This window comes from Hoplias malabaricus, chromosome 3, assembly GCF_029633855.1.
Source record: "Hoplias malabaricus isolate fHopMal1 chromosome 3, fHopMal1.hap1, whole genome shotgun sequence".
NCBI classification, from domain to species: Eukaryota; Metazoa; Chordata; class Actinopteri; order Characiformes; family Erythrinidae; genus Hoplias; species Hoplias malabaricus.
Window position 1 is genome coordinate 75,309,628 of NC_089802.1, and position 10,703 is coordinate 75,320,330.

The 10,703-nt window shown below is 40.7% G+C and overlaps 1 protein-coding gene across 10 annotated transcripts in view; it reads right to left on the reverse strand.

The window, feature by feature from the left end:
- The window catches only part of lyl1 (LYL1 basic helix-loop-helix family member), an 18,908-nt gene extending 16,236 nt beyond the window's left edge, over window positions 1-2,672 (reverse strand). For 8 of the 10 annotated variants that reach the window (XR_010801856.1, XR_010801855.1, XR_010801857.1 and 5 more), the window contains exons 1-2: window positions 2,590-2,646; window positions 1,578-1,784 (exon numbers count right to left, since the gene is read on the reverse strand). The gene's annotated coding sequence lies outside the window, so the exon portion shown is untranslated. Of the gene's footprint in view, window positions 1-1,577; window positions 2,566-2,589 lie in introns of those variants that run through there. The other 2 variants (XM_066663626.1, XM_066663623.1) reach the window with 2 other exon arrangements.
- Between the last annotated feature and the right edge of the window lie 8,031 nt (window positions 2,673-10,703).

Genomic DNA, 10,703 nt, shown 5'->3' on the forward strand with positions numbered 1-10,703 from the left:
GTTAGTGCTGATAAGGGACTCAAAAACCGCCTGCGGACCTTAGATAAGGAAATATGCCCCCGATACACACACATACACACACACATGTCTCTGGTCAGTCCTGGACTCTAAAGGTTCTTGGATCACAGCTAGAAGGAAACTGACTTTACATCACAATTGAATAACACCAAAGACGGCTGCTTGCTCACACACACACACACACTCACAGACACACACACGCTCCTCTGATCGACTCCAGTTCACCAGACATGCCAAGTAGGTGTTTTCATAAATAACAGTAACAGCACATTACAGGCATAAACCATTTTGTGTATTTTTAAACTTGCTGGGAATTTCCCAGAAAAGGAAAGCAATGATTTTATGTTATTTTATTATTCCCTAATTTTTAAAGCCTGGCTTCAAAACAACCCTCAAAAGAAGATAGAACGCTAATTAATATTATTATTATTGGACAAATATCCTTAATGTTTCTTTTCTTCTTTGGCCCGGGAAAACTAACCATAATTATCCCATAATCCATCTGAAACGCTGCCTCATCACACCACAATAAATGCACCACTACAGATTAGTCCACTACCAAAGCCCAGATATATCAACAGTGCTTCTAAACCTTATTGACGTATGGATTACTGCTGTCCCCAGTACAGTCTTAAGATGCATTTATGGAGGCAGCGTAGGTAACATTTGAATGCAGTGCAATCTGAAGGATGAATTTCACAGGCAATTTAAACACAGAACATAGGGAGTTACAACTCACTGCTTTCTGTTTCCATTTGAATTTCACTTTCTGCCCAATTTAAAGAAAGTTTTTTTTCCATTTTAATTTAGTTTATGTGTTTTGAAGGGGCCATAGTTAAGAAAAAAGATACTTGTGTTACTAGAGGTCCTCCTCTTCTACAGTTCATATTCTATTTTCTGTTCATGTCTTTAACACCTGCCGTTCCAGCTGAGTGCTAGCCGTAGTTCGAGAAGCACCACTGTGCCATGGCGTCTCTGAGGATTTGCCTATGTGTTAAATTAAGACTATGAGAATGACTTGAAGCTTAATCCCATTGAGAGAAGATGCGTTTCTTCATTTCTAAATATAACCTTCACAAAGTGTCTAATCGACTCTTTCAACGCCCAGTCAAACCAGCACCCTGCCCACAGGGTTTCAATAGACCTCAGTAGATTTACACACCAGTGCTCTTACATTCCTAAGGGACGGTACGGCAGCACCTGGAGGAAGCTGAGTCTAATTATAAGGGCAAATGAAGCAGATACACTCAGACTAAATTCATCTGACACACTGTGCAGCAGAGCTGAAAGATGAATCATTCTTATGTCAAAATCGCAATTTGGAAGATGCAAGGTTCAAACTGCAAGAGCTGCAATTTGATTAAAAATAAACGAAAATATTGCACTCTACATCAAGTGCCCAGAATTCAAACTAGACCTCCTTGGTTATAAAAACAAACCTAGATTTTGTAAATAATTACAATTTAAAATTGCAAATAAGTTCCAGCACATCTGATATACAATATGAATGAGCTATGATAATAATGAAAAGTGCAGTTATTTGTCTTTGTACAACTTACAATGAAATGTGTCTTCCATATTTAACCCATCTGTAGCACTGAACACACATCCAGAGCGGGGGGCAGCCATCCCCGGGGCCCGGGGAGCATTTGGGGGTTTAGTGCTTTGCTCAAGGGCACTTCAGCCGTGGATGTTCCTGCTGGTCCTGGGGATCAAACCAGCAACCCTCCGGAACCAAGCCAGGTCCTCTAACCATTATTCCAAGTCTGCCAAACAAACATAACCGGTAAAAATTGGCTACTGTAGGTCTTCTAGTCTGAACTTTGGCTTCATTTGTTGCATAAGAGAGAGAGAAAAATTATAGATATACATATTTTTGTATTTAATTCCGCAAGCCTTAAATATGTCAAATGAAAGTGAAAATACTATCAAGTGAAAATAAGGTAACACCTCTACGGGATTCAAATGTGTTTTTTTTCTGCACATATTAATTAGCAAAGAAAATCTAGGCTACTTATTTTCTGAGCTTAAAATATTGTTAAAAATACAATATGAAATATATCTTTTGCACAGGCCACATTTAATGTTTTTCCCCTTGTTAAACTTGGCAAATTAACTCTATGTTTATATTAAAATGTTTAATAATGTTCTGCTCAGAGGATTTAATTGTGTGGAACCGATATGTCATTACCATAACCTATGGGCTTCTTAACTTTTACATACAACTGTAAAACCGACATCTGGAGTCTGTGGTAAGTATCAGTACAGCAGAACATACCAAAATATAAGGCGTGTCTGGTACAGTGATAAGACAAACAATTTTGCTAGCTTTGCTCTAGCTCCGTTCCACCTTAAAGGCTAAACGGCCGCACAATTTAAGGTGGAATGGAAATTCGAATTAGTAGTCAAATTTAGCTTCGCTGAAGAGGCAAAGCCAACCTATCGTTTTAACTCAGCTGTCAGTAAACAAATAACTTATCTGAGATTTCCTTGAATCCGATTTAACTGCCCAAAAATGTCTGGAAAATACGTCTCACGACAATAAATGTGAGAATGTGACAAATTCCATACTGTTCCTCAGTTGTGGTAAATCACCTGACGTCATCGCCAACCGTCGCGCCGCTGTCGGTTACATTTTGAATTAAAAATGCGCGGGAAGCAACATGGCGACTGACAGACTGCAAAAACATGAAACTTATCCGCCATTTTGATAAGTGTGTTAATAAATATAAACTCCATCTTAGCTTTATCAGTGGAGACTTTTTAAATAATACCACAATAGATTGCACAGCACAATACACAGCTTTTATTTATGAAAGCTGGTTTCCAACACCTGAATATTTATTTTCCCATAGGCTTAATAAATAAACTTAATATTTCATTGCCATTGGCAAATACTGGCCTCCTTAGAAATATAAGCAAATGGTCTTAAAGGCTAAATTCACAAAAAGAAAAAACACTTTTTATAGAATGAGGATGTTTCCTCACCATTTGCTTGTTTTAAAGTCTGTTTTCCTCCTCAAACATAGAGTTCCACATTAAAAGATGCTGAGCTTCTGAATGTGAGTTTCCCCACTATCATAGACGTTGCCTTTATGTCTTAGTATGTCATCATAATGAGATCCTACCCTCATTATTCTTCATATAATGAGATAATAGTCATTACTATGAGATGCTACCTTATTATTATGACATGCTTTATTATGAGAGTAAAATAAACTTTAGAAACATTTATTTTGACCAAATTAAATGTGTTTTATTTGACTGACCCGAACAGACTTTCATATTTTGGCCACAGCAAAATATATATTTCCAAAAGTGTTAAAGTGTAGTGTTTTATAACAGACTGTACTGTTTTATTATTAATAGGAAATAGTGGGCATGTGTGAAAGGACCTTAACCCTTAAATATCAGTTCTGCTGCTAACATGGAAAGTTTTGGTTTGGGTTGAGCTCTTCTCCAGATCAATCTGTAACCCTTTAATACTTATTTAAACTTGAAAAAGCACACACAACTCCAAATATTCCCAGAAGAAAAGAGGCCAAACACGCCACCCTGTTGACATTTCAATTTGACTCTTTGTGCAAAGACCCAAACTGTGTATTTCAGAGGTAATAACAGCACTGTAGAGTTTCCGCTGTTAGCAGAGGGAGGAAGAAATCAGAGCCACTATTGGAATCCTGAAGAGTCTCATTGTAAAACCTTTCCAAACACTCGCCGTCATACTGAAGCACTGAGACTGACTCCCATTGTGGTTCTTGGTGTATGCGTGGACATTGGTGTATTCTTATTGTGTGATTGTGTGTGTGTACGGGAGTGTACTTTTACGTGTGTATATATCATAAATATTCAGCAAACCTTGAATACAGTACAATTCTAATGGCATTTAAATATAAAGATGGATAATAAAGAAGGCTACATTTAATGAAAAATTGTAACTGTGAACTTAAGTATGGCACATAATAAAGGTATCATACACACACAAACAAAAAGTCCTTAACATTTTCTCTGTCTTTTAAAACATGCCGACACACACACACACACACACACACACACACACACACACACACAGTAAAAGGTCTCCATGGACACATTTCCTGCGGCCCGTGTAAACACTATTGTGCAAGTTTTGTGATAGGGATCGGAGAGGCTAATTGTTTAGAGCAATAAGAGAAGTCTATTCTGTGGAGAAAGTGACAAACAGTGTGGCATGCCAGGGGTCAGACGAGTGTGTAGGTGCATATTTACTTTTCACAATATTCTATAGTGAGGGGCCTTAGAGGATATAGAATACAGTCTGATACAAACCAATAGAACTGGGAGATATTGCAAATCTCTGGCAATATTTCTGCTGTATTTTCACTTCATTTCTGTCCAAAGAAAAACCTGTCTAAAACAGTAACTTTATGGAAGAAGGAAATAAACTTGTTAACTTTCATTCAAAGTCAATGTAAAAATTATTTTATTCCAAGTATTTTTGGAGCCCGCCCTCCAGGATGTGTTCCTGCCCAATAGTTCCGGGCAGGCTTCAGACACAACGCAACCCTGAACTGGACAAGCAGTTACGGACAATGAATGGATATTTCTGGAGCATATCTACTGGTCCATTCGTCAATTAAATTTTCACACAATGTGAAGGATAGCTGCTGTGTTCAAATGATAGTAGTATATTGAACATGTACCAAAACAGCAATGATATACAGCAATGGTATGAAGGATGTAGCAGAATGCTAATCAGACCATTAGCTGTTGGAAATTTGTAAATATTGGATAGCACTCAGCTTAAAAGCATTAGTGAGGTCACATAATTTGGATGGTTCTAGATCCCAAACGCCATTTTAACCAATCCCAAAAATTTGGGTTCATGCTTCTTCACCCCAAGGAATAAAGTTCCACTGCCCTGTCACGCTGTCTGACTATTAGCTAGCTAGGCTAATATATGGCTCCCACTGAGATTATACAATCTGAGTGCAAAAAAGAAGTCCTGACTCTGCATTGGGTGTATTAATTTAGCTGAAGTCACTCATTAAAATAGGTGCCTTGGATTTTATTTTTGGCATATGGTATACTCTGTAATGACAATACACCATAGTCTTCTCTAATATGCTCTAATTGTCTTCATAGGGAAAATATACAATTGAATAAATTTGTGTATCTGTTGCAAACGTCAAGTACCCAGGATGCACCTGGGGAGCGGAGAGCGGATGCGAGGGACAGCTGTTTCCTGTCCACACTTCCTGTTCTGGCCAGGGTTTGGGGGGGCAGGAGGGCGAGGGAGGGTTTGAAGGGGGGTTGGAGGGGGGGTTGTTGGCGAGGCCAGCGGCCATTTCCAAACAGGATATCTCCGCCGCATTCACAGGTGTGAGCTCAAAAACGCTCATAATTCACAAGTCGTTTCTTAATACACACCACAGGGGGGGTCCACATTTCCGATTTGGAGTGAGGGGTAGCAGTGAAAAGGAGGGCGAAGGAAGACTTCTCTTATCTTTTACCCAAATACTCCATTGTGTTCACCTGAAGGGCTCAATCCAATGACAGTAGCAGGTCATTTGAAGTCATCTTTGGTGGAGCAACGTTTGAAATGCACATCAATTTCACTCCAATTGTCCATCCATCCTGACGATGGCTCCATGGGGGTTGACTTTGATGAGGTTGACCTTGGGCAGTTTGGAAGGCATTGTGCTGCCCAGAACATGGTCAGTGATTCAACAATTGGCAGCTGTGAAACACTCAAATACTAGCGATTCTGGAGGATTTACTGGTAAACAGAGTAATTAGAGTACAACATTTAGGTGATTTTAATGGAAAACATGCTTAAGGACCTATTTTTAAGTCTTTTATAGGTAGAAGAATTGACTTTGCTTCCTCCCAAGGACAACCCCCATTGCTGAATTCGTTTACATTTAATTGTGACCCCAGTGCACAGAATGTATTCATAGTTTCTGACTGGGAATGTGACCATATACATGGCTATTATTCTTATATTTAATAAATGCTGTGGATGCCGTAATTCACTTCTTTTAGATGGATGTTATCCAGGACCAAGAACTATGGCTAACAGGATTGAAAATGTTACATTTTCCCATTACGAAACATTAAAAAGATGTCCACAGGTCCTTGCATTAATTCCCTAAGTGTTTTCCAATGGCATAAGTCCACAGTACAGATGTTTCAAAGAGAGCAGCTGATTGTCTCAGTAAAGACATTCATTAATAATCTTCTGGCCAAATGCTGCCAATGCCAGGATACAGAAGGCGCCATACTTTCATCTTTATTCCTATCCCATCTTTCTTTATAGTGATTTTTTCAAACATCCCTCTGAGTCAGCTTCCCCATTACGGAGGAGTATTTCAGATATTTCCAAGAGAGGAACACAAAGGCCTGCTGGGAGATCAGTGTGTGGATGTGTGTGTGTTTTTGGAGAGGGTTCTGGGGTCAGTTTGGCACAGTGTAAGAACAAAAGGAGTCATCCTTGCTGTCTTCTCACATTGCTAATATCTAATATGCCGTCAGTCTCGTGTAACACTCACACGCCTCACTGTTTGCTTCATCTTCTGCTGTCACAGGAAACACAGCTCCATAACGCTGCCTTTTTTCCCCTCCTTTTCCTCACTCTCACGTTTCTTTCTTTTTACATCTTGCTCCAAACAAATATTCATTCACAATGTTTCTACACACTCTCACTAATTCAATCTTAAATGTCTCTTATTGCTATTTGCTACCTAGCCTACAACATTATTGTGTGTGTGTGTAACTTAAAATGTGTACCCCTTCACTCATCTGTGTAAGTCAACTTGTAAATATTGCAGTTCTTTGTAATAGACACTAGAGGGCGAAACTGTGCTGTGCAATTTTAGCAGTCCTGGTCTGGTCTGCACAAAGCTGAACAAACAGATGTGGTCATTTAAAAAACATTTAGTCAATTTACATACAAATCACTCATCAAATAACAGTATTAAAAACCTATAGAAAACATTGTAAAATGTAGTGTACACAATGTTCATTTTTCAAATATTTTTTAAAAAGTGTAGTTCCACAGTCCTCTTTTCAGTGGCGCTGTGCGTGTGTGTGTGTGTGTGTGTACCAGCAGGGGGTCCAAGGGCCTGCTGTGGGTGGTCTGAAGAATGATGGAAGAGAGAGGGATTAACACTGTGCTGCTCATGTTCCAATAAAAGGAGGATGAGGGGAGAGAGAGAGAGAGAGAGAGAGAGAGAGAGAGAGAGGAAAATAAGAGAGAACTTACTCATACCCTCACACATCTGTCATGCAGATGTGGCTGGGAGTGGAATTAAAAAAAAAGGAAAGGAAAGGATATGGAAAGATAGTAAAAGAACAATAGTTAACGAAGGAGGGACTGGGAGCTGCTGCCAAGGAGAATCCCCACAAACGATGAAGAAAGAGAACAGAAGTGTTAGGACAGATGATGCATTCATTTTCATTTATTCTGAAGTAATGTAGCAGGACGTGCACTGCTATTGTGTGTGTGTGTGTGTGTGTGTGTGTGTTCTTTTCTTGCTCAAACACACCTGTTATTTACCAATTTTAGCAGGTGTTTTTAATGTTGGACAATTACTTAAACTCTCTACGATCAGCTTTGGGCACCTGTGTTGTGTTTTAATAATTAAAACATTCATACTTTAAAAAAAAGTCTTGTAAAAGTACTATACAAGTATTTTACAACTTTAATATTTATTATTATTATTAAACTCTAACTATTAATGTATACGTAGTACATGTGGAATTGGGAGTGTATCCCTGTACACTCTAGAGATTAGGGGCTAAGCTAAAGCTAGTTGTAGGCCACACGTACACAAACCTCTCACTCAAGTATAATAGCATATTTGGCTTAAACACAAGTGCACTTACACAAACACACTCTGCTTTAGAAATTATATTGTATCTGTAAAAAGCTTGTGTCACTGCTTTGTACGCCTTGCTGGAAGTGAGCACAGTTAAAGCTTAGCCTATTAGCATCTGAGGAGTATTAGCATTAACACATCTTATTCGCGATTAAAGAAAACACGAGGAAAAACAAGGCCAGAGGAAGCCACATGGAAGGCATATTTGAATTAAGGGTCACCACTGTCAAGTTTAGAGATTTCAGCTGTCTAACACACACACACACACACACACACACACACACACACACTGCTCTTTGAGAGAGGGGAATTCTTTAACTCTGTGGGGAAACCAGAGGTTTTTATATGAACACAGCTGCATTCACAAATCCAATGCACCCATCAGTGATGTGTAATTAAAATAATGATAAATTATAGAAGATTTCCAGACCTCACTGTTTGTGAGCACTCCTGTGTGGTCCAGGTTGGATTTGATTCTGTTTCTCAGATTTAAAAGAGTGTATAAAATGTAGCTTTAAAATAATATATGTCACTCTGGAAGTTTAAGCCTGGTCCCAAAGTAAATGTGTGTACTTTTGTCTGTTTTTATAGTAGATTTAATCTACATTCAATAAAATACATTGGGAAAAATAAGCACATCAACACACCCAAACTATCCTCTAAAATGTAGGATTCCAGAGGAGTGTGTCTCTCTTTACTAACAGTAACAGAAGTTTATAGAACATTGCTGTGAGCACTTTATTTCATTCAGCCATGTTAACATTATTGAGGTCAGGTACTGATTTGGGATAGTTCTCTGAATCTCAAACCTGACTCCAACTTCTCCCAGTGGTTTTCACTGGTGCTTAAACCAGAGAACACAGTTCCAGTTCCACATTAGAGGTTAGTTTAGTGTAACACTGTTTAAGCTGAAGCCACAGTCAGGACACAGTGAAGTACATTCTGTAATCCTGAAGCTAGATTTACATGAAGCTCTTTCACTCAGAACTCCATTAGAAATGAAGCTGGAGCTCAGTGGCTACACACACACACACACAGGTTTGGCCCATTTCAACCAGACCTGTATATATTTTTCCTGACTGGCTGAATGTATTTATGAACGTGTTAAATCCCACTATAACTGTCTGGGGCAGCTTGTTTTAAAGTTACACACACTTTCACATTCTGTCTTTGAGACATTGTATAAACCTGACAGATGTTGGGCCTGGCACTTCGCTGCTTTACTGTGTGAGTGAGAGGGTGAATGGGTAAATGTGTGAAATTGTCCAGAAGTGTGAAAGGGGGAGTAACTTGGTGTGTAATTTGTTCATAGGTGTGAGTGACTATGTGAGTGTGTAATACATCCATAGTTGAGAGTGTGTGTGACTGGGTGAGTGTGTGAGACTGTCCACAGGTGTGAGTGACTGTGTGTGTGTGTGAGACTGTCCACAGGTGTGAGTGACTGTGTGTGTGTGTGAGACTGTCCACAGGTGTGAGCGACTGTGTGGGTGTGTGAGACTGTCCACAGGTGTGAGCGACTGTGTGTGTGTTTGAGACTGTCCACAGGTGTGAGTGACTTGGTGAGTGTGTGAGACTGTCCACAGGTGTGAGTGACTGGGTGAGTGTGTGAGACTGTACACAGGTGTGAATGACTTGGTGAGTGTGTGAGACTGTCCACAGGTGTGAGCGACTGTGTGTGTGTGTGAGATTGTCCACAGGTGTGAGCGACTGTGTGGGTGTGTGAGACTGTCCACAGGTGTGAGTGACTGGGTGAGTGTGTGAGACTGTCCACAGGTGTGAGTGACTGGGTGAGTGTGTGAGACTGTCCACAGGTGTGAGTAACTGGGTGAGTGTGTGAGACTGTACACAGGTGTGAATGACTGGGTGAGTGTGTGAGACTGTACACAGGTGTGAGTGACTGGGCGAGTGTGTGAGACTGTACACAGGTGTGAATGACTGGGTGAGTGTGTGAGACTGTACACAGGTGTGAGTGACTGGGTGAGTGTGTGAGACTGTACACAGGTGTGAGTGACTGGGTGAGTGTGTGAGACTGTACACAGGTGTGAGTGACTGGGTGAGTGTGTGAGACTGTACACAGGTGTGAATGACTGGGTGAGTGTGTGAGATTGTACACAGGTGTGAGTGACTGGGTGAGTGTGTGAGACTGTACACAGGTGTGAGTGACTGGGTGAGTGTGTGAGACTGTACACAGGTGTGAGTGACTGGGTGAGTGTGTGAGACTGTACACAGGTGTGAATGACTGGGTGAGTGTGTGAGATTGTACACAGGTGTGAGTGACTGGGTGAGTGTGTGAGACTGTACACAGGTGTGAGTGACTGGGTGAGTGTGTGAGACTGTACACAGGTGTGAGTGACTGGTCGAGTGTGTGAGACTGTACAAAGGTGTGAATGACTGGGTGAGTGTGTGAGATTGTACACAGGTGTGAGTGACTGGGTGAGTGTGTGAGACTGTACACAGGTGTGAGTGACTGGGTGAGTGTGTGAGACTGTACACAGGTGTGAATGACTGGGTGAGTGTGTGAGATTGTACACAGGTGTGAGTGACTGGGTGAGTGTGTGAGACTGTACACAGGTGTGAGTGACTGGGTGAGTGTGTGAGACTGTACACAGGTGTGAGTGACTGGGTGAGTGTGTGAGACTGTACACAGGTGTGAATGACTGGGTGAGTGTGTGAGATTGTACACAGGTGTGAGTGACTGGGTGAGTGTGTGAGACTGTACACAGGTGTGAGTGACTGGGTGAGTGTGTGAGACTGTACACAGGTGTGAGTGACTGGGTGAGTGTGTGAGACTGTACACAGGTGTGAATGACTGGGTGAGTGTGTGAG